This window comes from Mustela nigripes, chromosome 4, assembly GCF_022355385.1.
Source record: "Mustela nigripes isolate SB6536 chromosome 4, MUSNIG.SB6536, whole genome shotgun sequence".
Classification (NCBI taxonomy): Eukaryota; Metazoa; Chordata; class Mammalia; order Carnivora; family Mustelidae; genus Mustela; species Mustela nigripes.
Window position 1 is genome coordinate 6,236,419 of NC_081560.1, and position 23,220 is coordinate 6,259,638.

Consider the following 23,220-nt stretch of genomic DNA (forward strand, 5'->3'; position numbering starts at 1 on the left):
AAGGACAACTATCACATGATCTCCCTAAGGACAACTATCACATGATCTCCCTAAGGACAACTATCACATGATCTCCCTGATATGAGGAAGTGGAGATGCAATGTGAGGGGTTAGGGGGGCAGGAGAAGAAATGAAACAAGATGGGATTGGGAGGGAGACAAACCATAAGTGACTCTTAATCTCACAAACTGAGGGTTGCTGGGAGGAGGGGGGTTCGGGAGAGAGGGGTGGGGTTATGGACATTGGGGAAAGTATGTGCTATGGTGAGTGCTGTGAAGTGTGTAAACCTGGCGATTCACAGACCTGTACCCCTGGGGATAAAAATACATTATATGTTTATAAAAAAAATAAAGATTAAAAAAAAGAAAAGGCAGGTTACAAAACAGTGTGTCTGAGAGAAATTGTAGATGATCTCAGCTTTTTTTCTGCACTTTTATTTATCTTTCAAGTTTTCCATGTTGAGCTTGTGACCTTTGTTTTAAAAAAAGAAAAGATACTGAGGAGAAATTATACTCTAGGAAAGTTCCACTCCTGGGGATTTATCCATCAGAAATACTCAGGTGAGCGCACAGAGATCCACATCTGTGGAGACTCGTTACAACTTTTGCCTTTTTGTGCTTTAGCAATAAACTAGAAACCACCTAACTCTCCACTGACTGGGAGTAGGTCACAAAGCAGTCACAGGATAGGGTATGATACAACAGAAACAGATGACAGAGGTCCGGAGTACGATCTTGGAAAGACGCTTAAACAATATCACTAAGGGCCAAAGGCAAGTTGCCTGGCATATGTATGATGTGAACTCATTTGGACCTTTAGAAAGATACCATAGAAATATATTATTATATATTAAGGAGCGCCTGGGTGGCCCAGTCAGCTAAGCGCCTGCCTTTGGTTCAGATCATGATCTCAGAGTGCTGAGATGGAGCCCCTCGTAGGGCCCCCTGCTCACTGGGGGGTCTGCTTGTCCCTCTCCCTCTGCCCCTGCCCCCTGCTCATGTTCTGTCTCTGTTTCTCTCTCAAATAAATAAATAAATAAAATCTTCTTTAAAAAAGATTATACACACATACAAAGGTATTTACATATAAACATACATTAAATTTATATATATGTATCAGAAATTTTTTTGAGAGAGAGGTGGGGAGGGGCAGAGAGAGAGGGAGAGGGACTCTCAAGCTGACTCTGTGCTGAGCAGGGAGCCTGACGCAGGGCTTGATTCCCCTCCCCAGAGATCACAAGATCACAACCTGAGGCAGAACCAAGTTGGACGCACAACCAATGGCGCCACCCAGGCAGCCCTAAAAATATATATTTAAATATAAATTTTTATATTTATGTATGTGTTATATATAGCATATCTGTTATATATATATATATATATATATATATATATATATATATATATATATATTCCTTTGGGAGAAAATAAACCAAACAACTACTGCCAATGAGGGGGGGGGATTCTTTCATTTTCCAATTTACACATGTAATAATAACCCACATGCCTACACACTCCAGCCTTGTAGGTACTGAGTGGCTAAAAATAACTGAGAGAAAGCACTAAAAATATTCTTTCCTTTCCTGTGTTCTGCAGCTACACACATCCTGATTCCTCCCTCGGAGGGAGCCCGCTGCCTGGTATGCAGCATGTTGGCAGGCCAGGCAGTTCCTGAGAGAGGTACTTCAGAAGGCGTTACTCGTCCCTGTACAGGTAGTCTGGGTGTGGCTACACAGATGAAGAATATTAATTAAGTCACCCCATAGCAGGAGGGGGTATAGCTCAGGGGTAGAGCATTTGACTGCAGATCAAGAGGTCCCCAGTTCAAATCTGGGTGCCCCCTATTTATTCCTAATTTAAATTGAAGCTGCATTTTTAAAAGCTTCCTCTTCCTTATTAGGCGTCAGTGTGAAGTTGTTTTCCCCTGAAACCATCCTTGAGTTCTGGGTCTCCTCTGATTCATCCCTAAGTGGGCGTCATCAGTGTCCTGGTCATCAGTGTCCCTGTCCTATGGGAGGAAACCAAGGATCTGCCGTCTTGCTGCTTCTGTCCTGTCTGTTAAGCAGGGGTAGCGTCTTGTGCTGGAATGAGGGGCAGAAGGTGGGGAGGGAAGCATGTCCCTGTAATTGAAACAAAGGAGTCAGGTATCTGCTGTGGGGTGGGATGTAGCTTAATTGGAGCTATGATTGGGTTCTGCATCTCTGTGGGTCCACCTTTTGTGGACAGTGAGAAAATTGCTGTTCCCTAGAGACACCTGTCTCCACCCAGGTCAGCACAGGAAAAGTGCTAATGATTTTATTCTCTAGCTCCTTGTTTTTTATTCTAGGCAAAGCCAATCCCAAGAGTCTAGGTCACTCTCAGTAGCAGATAAAGTTGCTGGTTCCCTTGCATACACTCTGGTTCCAGGGTCTGTCAGCCCCACACTCACCAACTTTTGTGTGATCCTATCATCAAGAGCTATCTGTTAGCTCCATGGACTCCTGCGGATTTTTACCAGTTCCATTCCACGGTGCAGGGATCTCATCTCTCAACTCCCGGGGTCTCTTCCTATAGTTGCCAAAAGGAGACAGGAAAAGAGAGCAAAAGAACCTAGAACTTGAAGGACAAAGAAGATAGACAATTTAAGCCAAACTGTTATCAGTACTAACATTAAATGTAAATGTATAAAATACCACAGTAGAAAGACAAAGAATGTAACTGGATTTAAAAAAAAAAGAAGAACAAAGAATGTAACTAGATTAAAAAAAAAAGAACTACTATAGGATGTTCACGTAAGATAGGTAGAAAACATAAGGATATAAATATATTAAAAATAAAAGGACAGAAAGAGATGTAATTATGATAAATATATATCAGGTAGCTATATTAATACCAGACAAATAATTTTTGAGGCAAAAATCATTACAAGAGATAAAGATGATCATTTTGTATCTCCCTCTAGGGAAGCCTAGACTCCTGTTGGCCCCAAACCCCAAGCCCCTCCTGGCCTGTACTTCCCTCTCCACTTCTGTCTGTGGTGGTTGCAGGAATTTGTCATTTCTAACCCCTCCCCTCCAGCACTGTTGCTGTGGTTTCACATAGCAAGAGTCCACTGTCCACTCAGCTAGGATGCATAATGTCCTTGGTAGTTCTGAGAGCAAAGGACTAGCTCACTACCTCTGGGGACCCCAGCACAGCCCAGCCCCTCAGCCACACTGCCCTCTTCCACACTTGCCGTCTCCGCCCTGACCTGTCAGCCTCCCCAGAGGCCTCTATGATCCAAGTATACGGTTCCCAGGGTATGGGGAGGGTGCTCCCAACAGGCATACAGACTGTGTAGGAGTCTGAAAATAATGAGGAGAAACCTCGCCTCCTAGGCCATCAGAGACTCACAATAAAGTCAAAGAATGACATTTCCAAAGGTAGAGAAAGGTTGTCATATTCACAGTCAGAGCAAGACAACTGAAGAAGGGACCAGCCCCAGCTTAGCGATGAAAATCATATACATGGCCTCATATACACAGGCTCTCTCCCATAAGAGGGAAAGGGCTCAATCCGGGGGTGGGGGCCACTCGGGAGCTCTTGGGAAGGGCAAGAAACAGAAACAGGTCCTACCCAATTATGGAAGGCCCCACGGGGAGGAGGAGGAAATGGACAGAGGCTGCCACCAGACGTCATTTTCAGTATCAGAAGGTGTCGTGGGAGGGCAGGGACAGGAAAGGGACAAGCCACCCGGCTCTCGGCCAAAGTTCTAAGTGTTTATGGAACTGGAAAAATAAGCACTAAGTCAGAAATTTGAGTCTTTCTCTAACAAAAAAGAATCAGCTTCAATGAAAGGGAAACTCCAAAACACATCCCTGAGGATAAAAGAAGTTTTGTTTTTTCAGGCCCTCATGCTGTAATGCTGATAACAGAACTCAGGATAGAGAATATTTTCAACCCGGGGTGTCAGACAGAGAGCTCTGGGCCAGCTGACCGAGTTAGACAAAGTCCAACCACAGTAGCTTCTCTGCTGCCTTTTCCCACCATCCTGTGTAAAGGGATTGAAGCTTTCTTGCTGTCAAATAATTTATTATGAAAACCCGTTTTTAGCCCATCAAAAGTGTAGAATTCTGCTATTGATCAAAGCCTAGAGGGTGGTGAAATGTGTTTTAGGGAGTTGGGAGAAAGGTCATAAAAGATGATTGGTGTAAGACGTCATAGAAATCACTTGTGAATCCCATGCCGTATCTCAGAACTCAGAATGAACTCTGAGATTGTCTACCCACATGCCCAGATGCTCCTTTTCCAAACCACAGAAAGTCAATACACTCTCTAGTTTGGAGATGGATGATATAATTCAGTGGTCCCTTATGCAGAAGTTTACTTGTAAAGCTTGAAGAAGACATACGAACGTCTTCAGTAGTTCCTCAACGTGCACGTGAACATGGGAGCCACAGATCCCAGCCCTTTGGCTTGGAAAGAGAAGACCCCATCCACCCCATTCACAGAAAGCCTGAATTGAGAAGGGGGAGCCCTGAGGACACAAAGGCAGAGACGGGGACTGTCCCTGGAAGATACTGTCCACATCAGATCACTGATGCTGCCCACTTAGGGATGAATCAGAGGAGACCCAGAACACAAGGAGCTGGGCAGACAGAGCAACTATGGTATTAAGGCCCACCACTGGATGGTTTCAGGGGAAAACAACTTCACATTGACGTCTAATAAGGAAGAGGAAGCTTTTAAAAATGCAGCTTCAGTTTAAATTAAGAATAAATAGGGGGCACCCAGATTTGAACTGGGGACCTCTTGATCTGCAGTCAAATGCTCTACCCCTGAGCTATACCCCCTCCTGCTATGGGGTGACTTAATTAATATTCTTCATCTGTGTAGCCACACCCAGACTACCTGTACAGGGATGAGTAATGCCTTCTGAAGTACCTCTCTCAGGAACTGCCTGGCCTGTTTGGGTGAAAATGCACCAACATGCTGCATATCAGGCAATGGGCTCCCTCCCCCAAAAGCCCCCAGCCTATGTCCTCCTGGCCTACAGCCCCTAGGGGCAGGCAGCAGCCTGGAGAAGCTTTAAAGATGGCTGCTAGAATGGCATGGGGAGGCAGATCCCCATGCCCGTCCTGGTGAGAACCTGAAAACCAGAAACTTAACATGATTGTCTGTCCAAACCCATGTCATGAAGGTCTGACCCTCACCACCCTCGTGGGCTGACATTTGGTTCAGGGTACTCTCTACCAAATCATGGTCTAGGACACAAGGTGACCCTCCCAGCAACCCCTTCTTCAGTTAGTATAGACGGAGAATGAACCACTCCAAAAAGTGGTCAGAAGTAGACGGCAGAAGAGTTAGGCATCCCCAAAAGCACGAACCGACCTATGCTAATGTAATTCAAGGACCAAGAAATGTTACTAGAAAAGAACCCCATTTGACCTGGCAGCATTCTGATCTGTGGGCCATGCCTGATCCTGTCCAGGAGATAAACTTACTTTGATTTGCATCTTTGCATCACCAGCCATCCCAAGTCCCTGCCCCCACTGCTGTCATGGGAGCTGTCAAACTTTCTCTTCTGCAAACTGTCTCTCCCCACTACTGGCATTTCCCCCTCCTACCCACCAGCCTGGATGTCTGGCAATCTCCTCAAAAGTCCACTGGAAGCTTCTCTTTCCCCGTCCTGGCCAGGAGGCTGCAGAAACTCTCATCTTTACACTGATTTCTACCATGATGCTAAAGTCCCCAGGATTTCTTGTTTCTGCCCAAAAGGGCTGACTGCCAGGTCAAATGGAAAGATTCATGAACCTGCAAGAGCGCAGAACTCCCCAGAGGCCAGAGACTGAGTGCCAGCAAGATCCCCGGTTTTAACAAACCCAAGTGTGTGAGAAGCAGCATTGCCTAGAGGCCCACGGCATCGGCTCTGAAGGCAGAGAGCCTTGCTCCAAGTCTTGCCCCAGCTGTGCGCCTTCTAGCCAGCTACTTCCCCTCTCTATGCCTCACTGCATAAGCTGTGAAATGATAATAGCATATACTTGATGGACGGGTGGATAGATCAAATGAGTTAGTCCACATTAAACACTTGAATCAGGACTGGCACTTGGGAAGCTCTATGTCACTGTTTGCTGAGCAAATTTAAAAATGCACAAGGAAACTACCTAATATCCGTGAGAGTCAATGAAATAGGAAACACTGGACTTGGACCTGCAAAGACTCCACCTTTGACATTTGAATAAATCAATGAGGATCTTAAAAGAGAGAAATGAGATCAAAACTGAGGAGCAGAAGACTCAGAAATGATCACATATATTTGAAAAACTAATCAAGACATTCTCAAAATGAAAGATGCAATTAACTTGTTTTTACTTACTTCCTGTTGAAGTGTGATTTACGCAAAGCACACAAATTCTAAACGTACAGCTCAATGAATGCTGACATACACGTTCATCCAAAACCACCACCCAAATCAAGACAGAAAATTTCTAGCATTTTTAGGGTTTCTTTGCACCCCTCCCAACTGCCTCCTCTCCCCAAAGATAACCACCATTCCTTCGCCAGGGATCAATTTTGCCTGATTTTGGATTTATTCTTTTGAGTCTGGCTTCTCTCACCCAACCTTAGGTTTCTAAGACTCACACATGTTTGGCCACCATGACAGTCATGTGTTCTTTTTGATTCCTGTTTGGCATTCCAGTGTATGACTGTACCGTGATTTATTTATCTGTGCTACTGCTGATGGGCATTCAAGCTGTTTCCAGTTGGGAGCTATTAAGAGAAATGCTGGTATGAACCTTCTTTTATGTACGTGCACTCTAAAGTATATAGTTTGGAATAGATTTGCTGAATAAGAGAGCATTCACAGTTTCAACTCTAACTGATAATGCTAGTTTTCTGAAGCGGTTATATCAAACTGTACTCTTATAGACAACATAGGAAACTTACTACTGCTCCATATTCTCACAATGCTCAGTACCACCAGTCTTCTCCATTTTAACAATTCTGGTGAGAATCTAATTCTATCTCCTTGTGATTTCCACCACATCTCCCCAAAGACTAATGAACATTTGAGCATCTTCTCATATCCTGATGGGTCATGTGGGTGTGTACTTTTGTGAAGGGCCTATTCAAATCTCTTGTTCGTTTTTCTGTGGGGTTGTCTGTATTCTTCTTCTTGTTTTGTCCAATTTCTTTTTGTTGTGGATACAAACCCTTCATTGGCTATATGTAGATATGGATATCATGAATTTACAAGGAAGTTTGGAGGGACCACAGAAAAGCAGAAGTTTTGGTGTAGGAAATGATCTTGTTGGGGGACAGGAGAGTGAGGAGCTTTGCCATTCATTGGGTAGGAAGTCAATATACTGGCACCTCAATCAGCTAAAATTGTGGAACTTTCCACTGACCCACCTCAGGCCAGCTAAACTCACTCATTCTATTGGTGTAAGTTGTATTGTCCTAGAAAATTTTCCATTCCACCTGAATATTATATCTTATTGGCACAAAGTCATTCATAACATAATCCTATGATCCTCTTAATGTCTTTAGAAATTGTAATAATGTATCCTTTCAAATATCTCTCATATTGATTATTAGCGTTTTCTTTTTTTCCTTTGTCAGTCTTGTCTGGGTTATCATTTTTATTATTTGTTTCAAAGAACAACTTTTGCTTCATTGGCGCAATCTCTTACTTCTCTGTTTTCTATTTAATCAATTTATGCTTTCATTAATTCATATTTATTACTTTTTTTATTTTTCCTTTGGCTTTATTGTCCCTTTCCATTTTTGCTTAATTTTTTAATTTTTTATTTTTAGAGAGGATGAGACAGATGCAGAGGGAGAGCAAGAGAGAATCCCAAGCAGACTCCATGCCTACCCAGCACGTGAGTCTGACATGGGGCTGGATCTCATGACCACAAGATCAAGACCTAAGACAAAATCAGGAGTCAGTTGCTGAACGAAATGAGCCACTCAGACACCCCTTTATGGCCCTTTTTTATCTTTTTTGGGATAGATTCAGAGTTAATTAATTTTCACCTTCTTCTTTTCACAAAGATGTGGGTGCAGGAAAGGTTTAAATTGCTCTCTGCACACTGTCACTGTTGCAGCTGACAAGTTTCAGTATCTGGTATATTCATCATCATGTAGTTCTGACTCGGTCGCAATTTCTCTTTTGGCCCCTGGATTATTTAGACGTATAGTTTTTAATTTCTAAGAAGATGGGGATTTTCTAGTTATTTGTTAGGTTTCTCGTTATTTATCGTTACTTGAATTTTAATTTAATTTGGTCAGGCTACACATTTGTTGTGATTGAAATACTTTAGCGTTAGTTAAGACTTGCTTTACACTCAGAATATGGTCAGTTTGTGTGAAATGTCCATGAGTGACTGGGGGAAAAAAATGCATGTTCTCTAATTGTTGAGTGTGAGGTTCTTTATGTGTTAATCCTGTTTATTAATCATGTTGTTCAAATCTTTTATATCTTTCTGATATTATCTCTGCAAGTCCTTTCAGTTCACAAAAGAGGGTTTTAAAGATCTCTCACACAATTGGAAAGTTGTTCATCTCTCCTTTTTAATCTGTTAATTTCTGCTTCATATGTTTTGAGACTTTTTTTAGGTGCATCAGATTTAGAATTGTGGTACCTAGTTGGTGAATTAAACTTTTTTATCAATACAAAATGATCATCCTTATCTCTTGTAATAATTTTTGCCTCAAAAATTATTTGTCTGGTATTAATATAGCTACCTGATATATATTTATTATAATTACATCTCTTTCTGTCCTTTTATTTTTAATATATTTATATCCTTATGTTTTCTACCTATCTTATGGGAACATCCTATAGTTGTTCTTTTTTTTAATCTAGTTACATTCTTTGTCTTTTTACTGTGGTATTTTATACATTTACATTTAATGTTAGTACGGATAACAGTTTGGCTTAAATTGTCTATCTTCTTTGTCCTTCAAGTTCTAGGTTCTTTTGCTCTCTCTTCCTATCTCCTTTTGGCAACTATAGGAAGAGACCCCGGGAGTTGAGAGATGAGATCCCTGCACCATGGAATGGAACTGGTAAAAATCCGCAGGAGTCCATGGAGCTAACAGATTTCTCTTGATGATAGGATCACACAAAAGATGGTGAGTGTGGGCTGACAGACCCTGGAACCAGAGTGTATGCAAGGGAACCAGCAACTTTATCTGCTACTGAGAGTGACCTAGACTCTTGGGATTGGCTTTTGCCTAGAATAAAAAACAAGGAGCTAGAGAATAAAATCATTAGCACTTTTCCTGTGCTGACCTGGGTGGAGACAAGTGTCTCTAGGGGACAGCAATTTTCTGACTGTCCACAAACAGTGGACTCACGGAGATGCAGAACCCGATCATAGCTCCAATTAAGCTACACCCCACCCCACAGCAGATACCTGACTCCTTTGTTTCAATTACAGGGACATGCTTCCCTCCCCACCTTCTGCCCCTCATTCCAGCATAAGACGCTACCCCTGCTTAACAGACAGGACAGAAGCAACAAGACAGCAGCTCTTTGGTTTCCCACCACATCTCAGAGGCCCCTGTCTTCACCTTTCTTCTTTCCTGTTCGTCTCAAGGAAAGCATGCCCATCCCCCCTTCCAAGTAAACCACTCCATCCGCACTCTGGTCCCCATGACTGAACTGACTCAATTCTTTCTCCATCTTGTTCTTTCCCCTGGCCAAAAACCTGCTCCTATCTCTAGCCTAAATTAGATTAGGTTTTCCACCTTCCCTGTAGCTCCTCTTTACTTCTCTCTCTGGACAAAAGTAGTCCTCATTCTCCAACTCTACTTTCTCACACGATTCCTCATCCTGTACATCTCATCTGTCACCAGGACCTGTATATTTTATCCTGAAAGCTTCTCTGGAATTCCTTTTCTTTTCTGCATCCACTTCCTTACTCCATCTGTGTCACTGGGCAGGCTTTTTTTTTTTTTTTTTTTTTTTTTTTTTTCCCTTTCCTCTTTTCTTTTTTTTTTTCTGTGGGGTTTTTTTTTTTTTTTTTTTTTTTTTTTTTAACTCTGTTAGCTTCAGTTTCCTCATCTTAAACAAGGACAAGTTTCTTGCAACAAATATGGTTAACTTCAGGTAAGCAGCTAGACATGGTACTAGCACATAGTAAGGTGCTCAAAAAATAATACTAGATAAGGAAGGGTCCTTTGGCAAACTCAGTCATGTAAGCACTCTCTGTAATGTCTCTTAAGTGATGTCCTGAAATGAAGGGACTGGCCTTGCTATTTCTTGGCAGTCTGCAGGACTCCTTATGACCCACAGAACGAAGTCTGAATTCCAAAACCTCCCTTACAAACAGACCCTCCTCTGCTGAATGTCCGTGTCTGACATTAGGTCACAGTCATGTGCCCTCCACCCTGTCCCCTGCATAGTCACCATGTGCACAGACACACACGTGTGCACCCACTCTGCACACATAAGTACTTGCAAACCGGTGCCCTTGCATACCTTCTAGAGCCATAAAATGCTCCAAACACATGACATCTTTGTTTCTTTGTGCATGTGCTCCCCACACACTGCCTGACATTCACCATCCAGACCCAACTGACCCCACCATCTCTGCAGAGCCCTCACTGAGTCAGCCCGGAGTGGCCAGGCTCCTCTCTAGCTAATATATTTTATGTTGCAAATCACTCTTCCTCACAAGAAGGAGAGCCTCTAAAAAGAGTGAGGAAGAAAAACATCTGAGTAGATTTCCCTCATCTCTGGACCCCCAGGCCTGGCCTCTTGCTCAGCATAAGAAACATTTGAGGAATTTAACTGAGAGGGCTGATTGCTCTCTGGGGTTTTGTCCTGCCCCAGGGAGAGAGAGGGTTGGGGGAGGGGAGGCTGCAGAGCTGCTGCCAGAGGGCTCCCAGGTGGCCCAGGGGAACCCAGGGGTAAGGGGGCATATGCACCAGAAAGACAGGCACATTTTCAGTGGGCAGCATGCCTGCTCCCTACAGGTCAGCCCTGCTTACTCAGGATGGGAAAACCACCTAGGTGGCTTCAACACAGGAAAGGTACTTGCTGGGAACATATACTCATTCCTCTGTGGGGAGACAGGACACCTAATAGCTTAGATCTAGTACACAAGACAGGAGACTGAAAGGTCTCTGGATCTCATCTTCATGCCCACTACTCACTCTACATTCTGTTCATTGAACTGTTTTTCAATGTCAAGATCTCTCTCCCTCAGTAAGTGGGTGAGCTGTGGAGATCAGGAAACTTCTGCACCCAGGCAAGTTTCCAGCTCTGAGTCCTTGTCTGACTCAGGAGCCCAGGGCCTCTTCAACAACCAGGTGACTTTTCTCCCAATTCCATGGCTCTCTGAGGTGGGCAGGAGATCTGTTTGAGATGTCAGCCCACAATTATTCCCATAAGCTAATAGACTCAGAAGGCCTGCAGGAAGTAGTTGAGGTCTACCTTGGCCTTGGCCTTGGCAATGGGAGAGAGAGCAGCAAAAAGAGAAAACGAAGATCACTGGAGGTGTGTTATAGGTTGACTGGGTATGTGTGAGGCTCAGAGGAGAGAGCATGGCCTTGAACCACAGCTGTGTCAACCCAAGACCTCCCTCACCTAGTCTCTCCCCAAACACACCGGTCCCTAAGAGTCCTATGTGACAAGAACATAAGTCTCTGCAGGAACCCTGCAGACCAGAATGCAGGATGCCATGCCCATTGCAATCCAGTTCCAATGCAAACCCTTGGCACATAAATAAGGGGGCACCTGGATTTGAACCAGGGACCTCTTGATCTGCAGTCAAATGCTCTACCCCTGAGCTATACCCCCAGGCTGTAGACTCTATGTAATTAATACCTTTCGTTGTCTCTTTGGTAACACTCAGCTCTGCAAAATGAAATCATGGCCCCCTTCCAGAACTGACTTTCTAGAAGTTGCCACACCTGGTTCATAGTAAGACATCCTCTCTCAGCCCTGTAGCTTCCCAGGCCTCAGTCTCTGGTGAGGTCATTAGCAAGGAAAAGAGAGAAGCCACCTGAAGAACCCCCAACCCATTGCCTTTTCAGTTTAGCCCAAGAGCTGGCGAACCTGTTACCAAGAAAAGGTTCTGACTTGCTTGCTTGGTTTTCAGCAGGCACCAGATTACCCTTTCTCCATCAAAACCACAGACCCAGGCCCCCCCGGCCACTTTGATTCAAGGAGAGCAGACAAGGTCAGGTGTAACCACACTGCCATTCAACACGCTTCCATTCCCTTAATGTTTACAAGAAACTGTAGAGGATGGTCTCTATCTTTCACTGGCCCTGGAGTCCACAGACAGAAGTGGGCTGTTGGTCCAAATGCTATGAGCTCAACAGAGATTCAGGGATTCTATTACAAAAAACTGGGTTTATAGGAACAACTCTTTAGAGACTGGAAAGAAGTCTCTAGTCGACCAATCATAGCATCTCTGCCACAGGGAACAGAGACAAGGACCCCCTCATCCCTGGTGGCCTGGTTTTATGAACTTCTCTAGAGGACATTGGTCCTAGAGTTCCACATCCACTGGAAAGAATAACGCAATATCCACTAAGACCAAAATCCTTGTCTTTAGCAGACACTCTCCAAAATAGTTCAATAATGAAAGGACACACAGCCGCCATCTGTCCATTTACCTGAGGGCAGATTTGCAGCTAATAATAACAACTGACATCTGTGTTCTAGGTGGTGTTCTAAATGCTTTAACTTCTCTCTCTCTCTCTCTCTCTCTTTAACACACACACACACACACACACACCCCCTATGAGGTGGTACTACCCCCATTTAATAGATGTAAAACCGGAGGCACAAGGGAGACTGGGAGCCACTTACCTGGGGTGACACTCCCTACCTCACCCCAGCAGTGACCCCTAGAATCAAACCAGACTTCCCACAGGAACTTTTGGGGTCTTCCTATTGCTGCTGGATGTATGCAAGGAATAACTTGTCTTCGCAACTCTGAAGCATGGCAAAGAGCTTGGCACTGGCCAATCGCTGGTGGTCAGTGAGTATGGATGGATCCGTGCACAGCTTCCTGGTGCCTTTCTTCTTAACTGGGAAGCAGGAGGATGGACTTACACATAAATAAGGGGGCACCCGGATTTGAACCAGGGACCTCTTGATCTGCAGTCAAATGCTCTACCCCTGAGCTATACCCCCAGGCTACAGAAACCTCATAAGTAATACCTTTCATCATCTGTTTTATAACACTCAGTTCTGGAAAATGGCCCCCTTCCAGGACTGGCTTTCTGGAAACTGCCAGACCTGGTTCATGGCAAGACATCTTCCTTCAGCCCTGCGGCTTCCCAGGCCTCCGTCCCCTGTGCATCATTGGTGAGGAAAAAAGGAGAGAGGCTGCCTGGAGAACCTCCAATCCATTTCCCATTGCCTTTTTTATTTAGCCCAGGACCTGGCCAGCTGTCTCCAAAACTACCCACCCCATCAGGGTCCCCACTCTTTAGTTTTCTCCCTTCAGTGAAAGCAGAAATGGACTCTTAATTCAGACAGTGTTGCAGAGCTCCAAGAGTTGGGAGCAAACCTTGTCTGAGTAGCTAAGCCAGGCTTTAGACCCAGAAGGTTGAAGTGGGCACTGGTGTGGGACAAACCAGATCCCCAGAGGGAAATGTCTATCATACATGGAGAGAACCTGGATGCTATGATTTGTCTCTGTAGGGCTCACCATGACTCCACTGTGCCAAACTCTTTTTGCTGGGAAGGAGAGGTGAGGGCGATTATTTAAGGTTACCATTTACTGTCTGATCCTGAGAAGTACTGTCTGATCTCTGGTCTGCCCTGGAAAAGCTCAGCAGAATTCCCAGCATGTGTCTCTGCCTTCTCTTTGAAGACCCAATAGAGTGGAAGAAATTAGATATAAAGAGAAAGGAGAAAAAGCTAGATGCCAAGAGAGATATCCAGAGCATTGGTATAGGCAAACATGTAAGGGGCAATCCACCTAGACTGCCTTTGTGCAAGGGCTGACCTGTGGCTTCCAATTTCAGGAAGGGTCATAATTAGCATGGGTGAAAGGAAATTGGAATATGGGCAACAGCTGTGAATAGGAAAAACAATAGGGCAGGGGGCACCTGGATTTGAACCAGGGACCTCTTGATCTGCAGTCAAATGCTCTACCCCTGAGCTATACCCCCCTGCTTTGTATGGGTATCTAATAAGCACCTTTCACCTTCATAGTCACACCCACAACTCCTATAACACATGGGGAGTTTCTACTTGTCTCCAGAGAGTTGATCAAACCAGCAATTTATTCCTCCACAAACTCACCCCAGAAAGGTCCTTGCCCAGTCCCCAGAGCCCCCAGCCTCTCCCCTCCACACGCCTGCATGTCCCCCTATTCTTCAGTCTGTGATGACAGCAGCAGCCAGAAGGAGCATTGACTTTAACTACTGGAAGGGTTTTTAAGATTCACTTGTCTGAGTTTCTCTTATTCTATACCACAAAACAGCAACTTGAAGAGATCCGCCTATCCTCTTGGAGACACACGCAGTACTTACATCTGAAAATGTCTCTCCAGTGTGCGTGTTTATTCACCAAACCTGGAGGGTGATAGCTGGAGAGGTTAGTGAAATTTCCAGTCCCTGACCTGGACCAAGGAGTTGTCCTAGAAAATCATGGAGACATGAGGACTACACAGAGCCAGAGAACTCCTGAGCTACAATGGAAAGCTCTATCCTGAGCTACACCTCCACCCACAGAACACGGATGTTTTTAATATAATATTTTGTGCTTTTATTGAAGTATCTTTTTTTTTTAAAGATTTTATTTATTTATTTGACAGAGAGAGATCACAAGTAGGCAGAGAGGCAGGCAGAGAGAGAGGAGGAAGCAGGCTCCCTGCTGAGCAGAGAGCCCGATGCGGGACTCGATCCCAGGACCCTGAGATCATGACCTGAGCCGAAGGCAGCGGCTTAACCCACTGAGCCACCCAGGCGCCCATTGAAGTATCTTTTTTTAAGAGTTTATTTATTTATTTGACAGACAGAGATCACAAGTAGGCAAAGAGTCAGGCAGAGAAGTGGGCCCAATGCTGGGCTCAATCCCAGGACCCTGGGACCATGACCTGAGCCCAAGGCAGAGGCTTAACCCACTGAGCCACCCAGGAACCCCTTATTGAAGTATCTTATGAAATTATTTTTAAGTCAGATAGTGTTTTTAAAGCTTTTCACAAAACACTCAATTCTTTGTATCTCCCTCTTGCCACCCAGAGGCAACCACCCTTTACTGTTTTGTCTGTTTCTTTTAGTCTCTTTGCTGCCATGATTTCAAATAATATAAATATCTCCTAATATGCAACATCTAACTTAATCAAGTTTCAACATCAATTGTCTTACTTTTATGATGAAGACTATAACTTATATGTCTCCTTCCTTTCTCAATTTTCTGTTATAACTATATCTCAACTTTTGGATAAATAATTTTCTATGTTTCCATGTTTGATATTTTCACTGTTACTAGTTAATAGTTTTCATAGTGCTAAGTGGAACTAAGAATTCTGGTAAAACTTTTTGTTTTTCCTGGAGTTAGTGATAACCTCATGTTTCAACTGCTTAGTTTTCTTGGAATATCTAAGATTTTCCACAACCTTTAATCACTCCCTAGCTACCCCAAGAGCCAAAATGAGCTCCAAGGAAGCAACTCTAGCTTCTCCACCCCCCACTCCCTCCTGGCTGATGGGGATGTCAGGGATGAGGAGGGACTGCTGAAGGCCAGGATGGGGACACGGGTGGGGGGTCGGGGGTGTGGAGCGGAGGGCAGGTAAGGAGGCTGCCTAGCAAAGGAACAGGCCTGCGGTGAGCTGGAAGGCACACTGAGAACAAAGGAAAAGCAACAGAACAACAAGACCCTGGGTCTCGGCTTCTAGGGTAAGAGTGCAGACCAAGAGGTCTGCTTCGATTCCGAGTGCCTCTCATGTAGTCTGACTTAACATGCACACAGACGGTTCTGAACATCTCACTACTTTGCATCTTCTGCATCATGAATCCGTAAAGTTTACAAATAAAAACCACACAGTTTGGAACCTTGACAAGGTCTACTCTGGCCTCAGAAAGATGAGTTCCTTGTGGCAAACTCCTTTCCCTCCTGGCTCCACTCATGGGCCCTCATCCAACAAATGTAGCTTCCCAGAGACTCCTGGCTTATCTTAAAAAGACACGTTTATGCCTTGGGCCTTCAGGAAATAATGTTGATTAAATAGTACCACCAGGTTCTCCTCTGGAGGAGAAAGGGCAGAGTGGTCTGAGGGGCAATGCAGTGTCTCTCCCACCAGAGCAGAGTGACCTGACCTCAGTGAGAAGTAAAAATGGTTGCAAAGAGCAGAGGCGGGAAAGAAAAGTCTGGAGGGCTGAGAAAGGATGGAGGGTTTCAGTAGACTAAAACAAAATTCTGAGCCTTGAATATAAAGCCCTTCAACCTCTGGTCCCTGTTTCCCTTGGAGCTCCAGCCCACCCCTCCTTCTCTTTGTCCCCAGGCACTTAGGACACCCCTGGGGGCACTTTATGTCCCACCATTGTGTAAGCTCTTTCTCCCGCCCTGATTACCCCTTCCTGCATCTCTGTAAGAACCAAGAAGGCTTCCTGGAGGAGGCACCAGCTTCCTTCCACAGTCTTCAAAACATGCAAAGAAACCGCCTTACCCCTTACCACATAACGGCATTTGTCTCTTAGGGTAATATTTTATGGGACTAAGCAGATTGTAGCTACAATGATATTATGACGGACTATTATCATTCCCTTGTTTGGGGGGGGGACCTGCCAGGGATTATGCAGGACTGACTTTAGATTTTTGCTTTTAGCTGTTGCCTTTGAGTCTGAAGAGGTCAATTAGAGTGAGGTCAAATAGAGTGAGAGGTTTCCTGATGTCCTGGATGAGAATTTCAAGTGGAATGAAACAGAGCAGTAAATTGACACCTTGAAGTCTGATACAGCTTGCAGGAATGACTGGGCGAGAAATACCCCGCCATGTGATCATGACGTGGGAATATTGACCTGAAATGTGAACGCCCTCGAGGGACAACTGGTCCACCATCTAGATGCCGGCACAGAACATAACTGAGCATTAATTAGAACAGAACTGAAACCACTGCCTTTCCAGTCTGCCTCCGAAATTCCACCAGCCAGCATTAAAGAGCTCCCTAACCGGGTCACCTTGTTCATCTTCCTGAGAAAACATGCTGTGGCGTACTCACCCTGGTGGGGGCTTTCCATCTCAGCAGCAGAGACAGGCACGTGGAAAGCAGATATCCCACAATGCGTTCCCCGGAGTCCCTGTATGGATGCAGGGGGCAGAGAAGTAGCCCCAGGGTGGCACAGGGCCTCATGAGTGAGGTGGCTTACAGCCCTTCGAAGGCAGAAGCCAGCTCCTGGCAGTCAGCATGCTCCCTGAAGGGCCCCCTCGCTGCCTTTCCTTAAGGTCCCTTGCTCTGTGCACGTACTTCCGTGCAGAGCATCCAGGGCAGAGCCACCGGAGCCCTAGGGATCTGCTGTGGGCACAGTCCTGTGCTCAGCAGGGATGGAGTGCGTGCAGGAGTCGAAGCTCCATTCTCCCTGCCACAGAGGTATGGTGTGCAGGTATGCAGATGTGTGGTGACATCTGCAAGGCTCTAAGGGCAAGTGTTAACAGGGGGTCTCGGTCAGTCCCGGAGAAGTTCACCTGCAGCCACAAGAAGCTGGAGAGGCTCTCTGGCCAAGATCTATACCATCCGAGCTCCCTTCTCTCCTTGCAGGAAAACTCAAGTTCGCAGGACCCAGTGGCGGAAAGGCAGTTCTTCGGAAGTAAAAACCTGAATAGGGTAGGAGTCATGTGGATTGAATGAGAGACCACTTGATCTGTAGATAGACCCCCTGTCTCCTCTTGTGCCCCAGTTCTAGCTGGCTCCTAAGCACCTGTGTCGCCCCATCAACACCTCTGTTTCTGTTCGGTCAGCCCATGAGACCAGCTCCACCGCAGGCTGGATCCATTCCTGCCCGTCTCCTCCTGGCAGCCCTGCCGCTTTCCCTCCCCCCAGTGTAGGACCAAGACATCTACATGCCCCGATGCTACCCTAGAAAGGCATTTAGAATGCTCCGGAACAGCAGCTGCTAAGTGGTGCAGCCCAGAAGAATTATCTAGTGTTTCCGTGATGTGGGTGGATGAAAAGGAAGGAGGAGGGGGTCATTGAGAAATCAAGCTCCTCGGGCCCCAGCTCAGGCCAGTAAGCCAGACTCTCTGGACTGGGGGCCTGGGAACTGAATGTGTTTCCCCATGTTCCCTGGTAATTCTCCTGCTCAGACACCTTGAGTCTTTATATCATCTTAACAGCACAACATGACCATGGCTTGTACCACATTCCTGGTTCTGGGACTTTCCTTTGTCCCAGTCTGCCAAACATCAGGGGCCAGGCTGAAGGTACCATTTGGTGTAGCTACTAAAAGTAAACTTGAGTCAGGGGGCACCCGGATTTGAACCGGGGACCTCTTGATCTGCAGTCAAATGCTCTGCCCCTGAGCTATACCCCCTGCTTTACTAGGAGCCTAATAAATTCCTTTTCACCTGCGCTGCAACATCCAGCTTCCCTATGCACTGAAATTTCTATTGAATTCTAGAAAGTTTCCCTTTAAGAAATGAGCGCCTTTTGGTCCTGTTCCGCCCCGCAACAGAGATCACCCCTACCTAACGCTAGCTCCCAGAAACTTCTTGGCTCACAATCTTGCAGCCTGGTTTTTCTTAGCCCCACTTTGAAGGCGCTACTTGGAAACTCACTGCGAAGAGCTGGACCCCTTCTGCCTTCCTGGTGGTCGGCAGCAAGCTCCGGCTCCTTGTAGCCTGCCTTCTGCACCCTCCCCCTCACCGCTGGATGGGTCCCGGCTTCTTTGCTCATCTCCCCCTGCTCTGTGTTCTCGCCACCACCACCTCCTGACCTTTGGCAGGGTCCTGACTGAACCCAGACAAATTACTGGAATTATTTAGCCAGAGAGGTCTCAACCCCCCATTCTAGGACCCAGGAAGCTGTCCCAACTGTCCCAAGGAGCCTCCCACCAGAAGGTCAGCACAGCTGGAGAGGAGCAGCAGGGACTGTGCACGAGAACCAGGGCCCGAGATGCCTCTGCTGGACGGACCCTTGCCCTGAGGCCCAGCACTGCAGCCCCAGCGAATGAACCTGGCTGGCCCCTGGCCAACACACCACCAAGATCAAAAGACCATTGACTTCAAAAGCATAGAGAAAAGACACCCGCCCAGAGGGCCACAAGAGGCCATGAGAGTGCCTGGCTTGTGTGTGTCGGGGAAACCAGCACTCTGCAGGGCACAGAGACTTGCAAAGGAAAGCCCCGGGGAAGAGGAGTATCTCCCTGTCATTCTTCCAATGGAGTCTAGTCCTTACATTTATTCCATGGGTAATAAACCCTCCTGTTGAAAAAATGAAAAGCAGTACCTCCCCATTTTCTACAGCGCCCACCATGACATTAAGCATCAAAATTAGCAGATGATAAATTTGTTGGATGGATGTACAGATAGCAAACTTCACAAAGGCATTTAAGTATGGAGTAAATACAGATTATCTGAGACGCCACCAGCCAAAGCAACACCGCTGGTGTTTTGGTGTCTGTCCCTTTAAACTTCGGCACCCCCTTCCCCCAAGTTGGGGCGCCCCTCATTCTAGCCAGAGATGAGCTGGTTCCTGGCCACACCACGCCCTTACCAGCGGCTCTCCCTTTGCTGGTCTTCCGGCTCTCTTAGCAACTTTCTCCTCTTACTGAGAAGGGAAAAGGCAGGAAGGAATCAGAGAAATCCCCAAACTAAAATTCCTCTTGTTAAAAAAAGAGAGAGAGAGAGACTCACAAAATCCATTAGGAGAGCGCCAACAACAATACACCAACAAAGACCCCCTCCACGAGTCACGATACTCCATGGGGCAATGTGGGAAGCCTTCTCTCAAGAGCGAGAAGCAAGGAAAGGATTGTACCTAAACCCAGAGACCGTGTGTTAGGGCAAAAGAAGGGGCGGGGAATGGAATGGAAGAAATGAAACGGCCATTATTCATGGATACTATGATTTTCCCACCAGAAAATAACCACAAATTATTTGAATTATCAAGTTTAATAAACTTCAGGATAAAACATAAAGGTATTATAATCAAATCTACTTCTGTACACCAGTAATGAAGAATTAGAAATAAAATATTTGAAAAGATGTCATTTAAAACTGTAAGAAAAATACAGGATCCCTAGGAACAAATTTAAGCTGTACAAATCCTTTTTTTTTTTTTTAAGATTTTATTTATTCATTTGAGAGAGAGAGAGCGTGCGTGCGCGGACATGAACGCACAGGCAGAGGGGAGGTGCAGAAGGAAGCAGACCAGGACCCTGAGACCATGACCTGAGTCGAAGGCAGATGCCCAACCGACGGAGCCACCCAGGTGCCCCCAAAACCTTCGTTTAGACCATTTTTAAGTTTCCTTGAGAGACATTAAAGGAGACCTAAGTGAACAAAGAAATATGCTATGTTTTTGGATAGGACAAAATAATAATTTGGTAAAGATGTTAATGCTCCCCAAATTCATCTGTAGATTTAATGCCATATCAATCAAAATCCCAATCAGGATTACCATAGTGTTTGACATTCTAGTGCTAAAAATTATGCAGGAAGAGAAAGGGCTGGGGACAGATAGGGGTTTTCCTAAAGAAAATGAGCTAGACATGAAAACTAGCCCTATTAGATATGAAAACTTATCCTAGAGCTGCAAGGCAGTGTGTAGTACTGACACGAGGACAGACACACAAGACCAATAAAGCAGGTTGAAGATTCCAGAAATGAAGCCATCCATAGAGAGAAACTTGCTCTATGGGGAAGGTGGCATGGCAGGCTGAGAGCGGGAAAGGATGTGCTTCCCAACATGGGCGCCGGGACAGCGGGATACCCGTGCACAAAATAATCCCCAAGTGGATGGAAGACTTGGATATAAAAGACACAGCTTTTAAACTTTTAGAAGAAAATATAAGAGAAACACCCTGAAGGAACTTGGCGTAGAAGGATGTCTTCCTTAAGACACACGCCTAGAACCCATGAATAAAGGATCCATGATGCATTCTAGTTCATTAAAATGAACTACCTTCTCTGTACTCAAAGCTTCCAGAAAAAAAGTGAAAAGGCGAGTCACACATCAGGAGAGATTTGCTGGGGGAAGGTACAGTCAGAAATCAGAAATTACACTGGGCATTTCAACGGAGAGAACCTGATGGGGGGAATTGGTTCAGTCCTTCTTAGGACGCTCAAGGATAGAGAAGAGCAGGGCAAGGCAGGCTTCTAACCCCAGGAGCTGGGAGGGAAACAGGGAGGAGCTTGCAGTTATTGGGATGGAGAAGGCTGGAGGCGGGGCTCCGGAGAGGGGGGGGGGGGGCTCAGACTGGCCCGTAAGGGGTGTTGGTGTCTCAGGATGGGGTGCTGGGATCTCAGGGCTACCGGGGCATCTCCCGGGGGAGCACTACCTATCAGCCTGGTTCAGGAGCGCCCAAAGAAAGCCAGCAACCAGAACCCATATTGTCCGTGTGGAAAGGATCATCCCTAGGGTTACGCTGGCAGGAACAAGCAAAACAAAGCACTCTCCAATTGCCTTCTGTTGCGCTCGCTTATTTTGCATTTTCTAGGATAAAAGTGGAATTACACTTTATGTACTTTTTTGTCTAGCTTCTTTCACTCAGCAGAAATGCTTTGGGATTTGTCCCTGTTGTCATGTGTGTCAATAGTTCATTTCTTTCCCTTGCTGGGTACTGTCCTATGGTAGGGCTCTATTAACACTCACCACTCACCTATTCTGGTCTTTTGTGTTACTTCCAGTGTCTGGATCTCATAAATAAAGCTTCTTATAAACATTCATGGGCAAATCTTTGGATATATGCTTTCATTTCCCTGACTCTTCCCCGAGTGGACATGGTCATAATGCCTTGACTTGTGAGTCATTTTAATGTTTTACATTTCAAAAACAAACAAAAAAACCCCACAATAAGTAGAAGGGAATAAACCTAAAAACAAACAGAAACAAAACCCAAAAGCCTAGTGATATGTCATATTGATAACAGGACCACAAAAAAAAAAAAAAATTCTCACTGCTAGATAGATAGATAGATAGATAGATAGATTTTGAACTACAACAAGACATTGAACTTCACTTGGCAAGTTACTTTATAACTTCCAAAATCTATTTTTGAGCAAACAAGTAAATATATTGATATTTGGGGGAACCAGGGCTCTCACTGTGGGGGGCAGGAGATATTAATGTGGAGTGGAGGAAGGCAAGGAACTGGAATTCCCCCTAGAGAGGGACTGGAATTGTCAACAACAGTGTGATACACACGGATGTGCCCACGTGTGCACACAAGCATTTCCTGACACACCCCGCCAAAAATGGCTGGAAATGACATGGTGTCAATGAGCACTCCTAATGCCTGTATTGTGGTTACTAAATACCGTTAAAAGGAACCAGAAACTCTTGGAGAAATGGATGGTTTCCAGGCAAGAAACCCAGCAAGTGAACAATGCAACATCTCATGCCACAAAATTTGAGAAGGTCCCAACTAGTCAGTATAAGTCAACAGAATGCAGGGCTCACATGAAAAGGCCTCGTGCTAGCTCAATTTGGAACAATTTGAGCATCCGAACAAAGATAGGAATTGTGATAGCTCATCAAAGAATCCGTGAATAGGGTTTTTAAAAAATTGTAGGTGGAGAAAGGAAAGCTGTTCTTTCCCAAAACGTCAACTAATCGATGTAAAAGGACTGATAGAAATATCAAATCACCATTTTATGACCATCAGTGTAGTAATCGATCTTGGTAAGAATGATTAAAGGATGCTAACTTTGCAAGGTGAGGATGGTTGGGAAACAGGGTACAGAAAAATCCGTCAACCATCATTTTAACAGAATCATCAAATTCAGCTTCATCAGTAGCGGAGCCAAGTGGCATCATTGCCTTTTGCGGCAACGCACGGACATAAGATAAATATATATATGTACACACACACACACACATATAACACATAGACATAAATATAACATAAAACGTGAGAAGGACATAGTATCACCTATGTAGTCATTTTGCCAAAATATTGAACTTCAGATAATGAGGAAACGATCAGACAAATCCTTCTCTCTAAAAGTAAACCATTATCCTAACTGTTAACACATCCTTGGGCCTCTTCGTGGACTTTACATACTCTTGGCGAGATCCAGCCATGCTATCTTGTGAAAGCTGATCGCAGGGACCATTCTGCCAAT

General features: G+C 45.2%; 6 non-coding genes across 6 annotated transcripts; 1 reads left to right on the forward strand and 5 right to left on the reverse strand.

The window, feature by feature from the left end:
- Window positions 1-1,770: 1,770 nt before the first annotated feature.
- On the forward strand, window positions 1,771-1,842 carry TRNAC-GCA (transfer RNA cysteine (anticodon GCA)). The gene has a single exon. It is a non-coding gene; the product is annotated as a tRNA-Cys (tRNA).
- Window positions 1,843-4,738: 2,896 nt separating this feature from the next.
- On the reverse strand, window positions 4,739-4,810 carry TRNAC-GCA (transfer RNA cysteine (anticodon GCA)). Its single transcript has one exon. It is a non-coding gene; the product is annotated as a tRNA-Cys (tRNA).
- Window positions 4,811-11,700: 6,890 nt separating this feature from the next.
- TRNAC-GCA (transfer RNA cysteine (anticodon GCA)) lies at window positions 11,701-11,772 on the reverse strand. Its single transcript has one exon. It is a non-coding gene; the product is annotated as a tRNA-Cys (tRNA).
- A 1,275-nt stretch (window positions 11,773-13,047) lies between these two features.
- TRNAC-GCA (transfer RNA cysteine (anticodon GCA)) lies at window positions 13,048-13,119 on the reverse strand. Its single transcript has one exon. It is a non-coding gene; the product is annotated as a tRNA-Cys (tRNA).
- Window positions 13,120-14,033: 914 nt separating this feature from the next.
- Window positions 14,034-14,105, reverse strand: TRNAC-GCA (transfer RNA cysteine (anticodon GCA)). Its single transcript has one exon. It is a non-coding gene; the product is annotated as a tRNA-Cys (tRNA).
- A 4,290-nt stretch (window positions 14,106-18,395) lies between these two features.
- Window positions 18,396-18,467, reverse strand: TRNAC-GCA (transfer RNA cysteine (anticodon GCA)). The gene has a single exon. It is a non-coding gene; the product is annotated as a tRNA-Cys (tRNA).
- Between the last annotated feature and the right edge of the window lie 4,753 nt (window positions 18,468-23,220).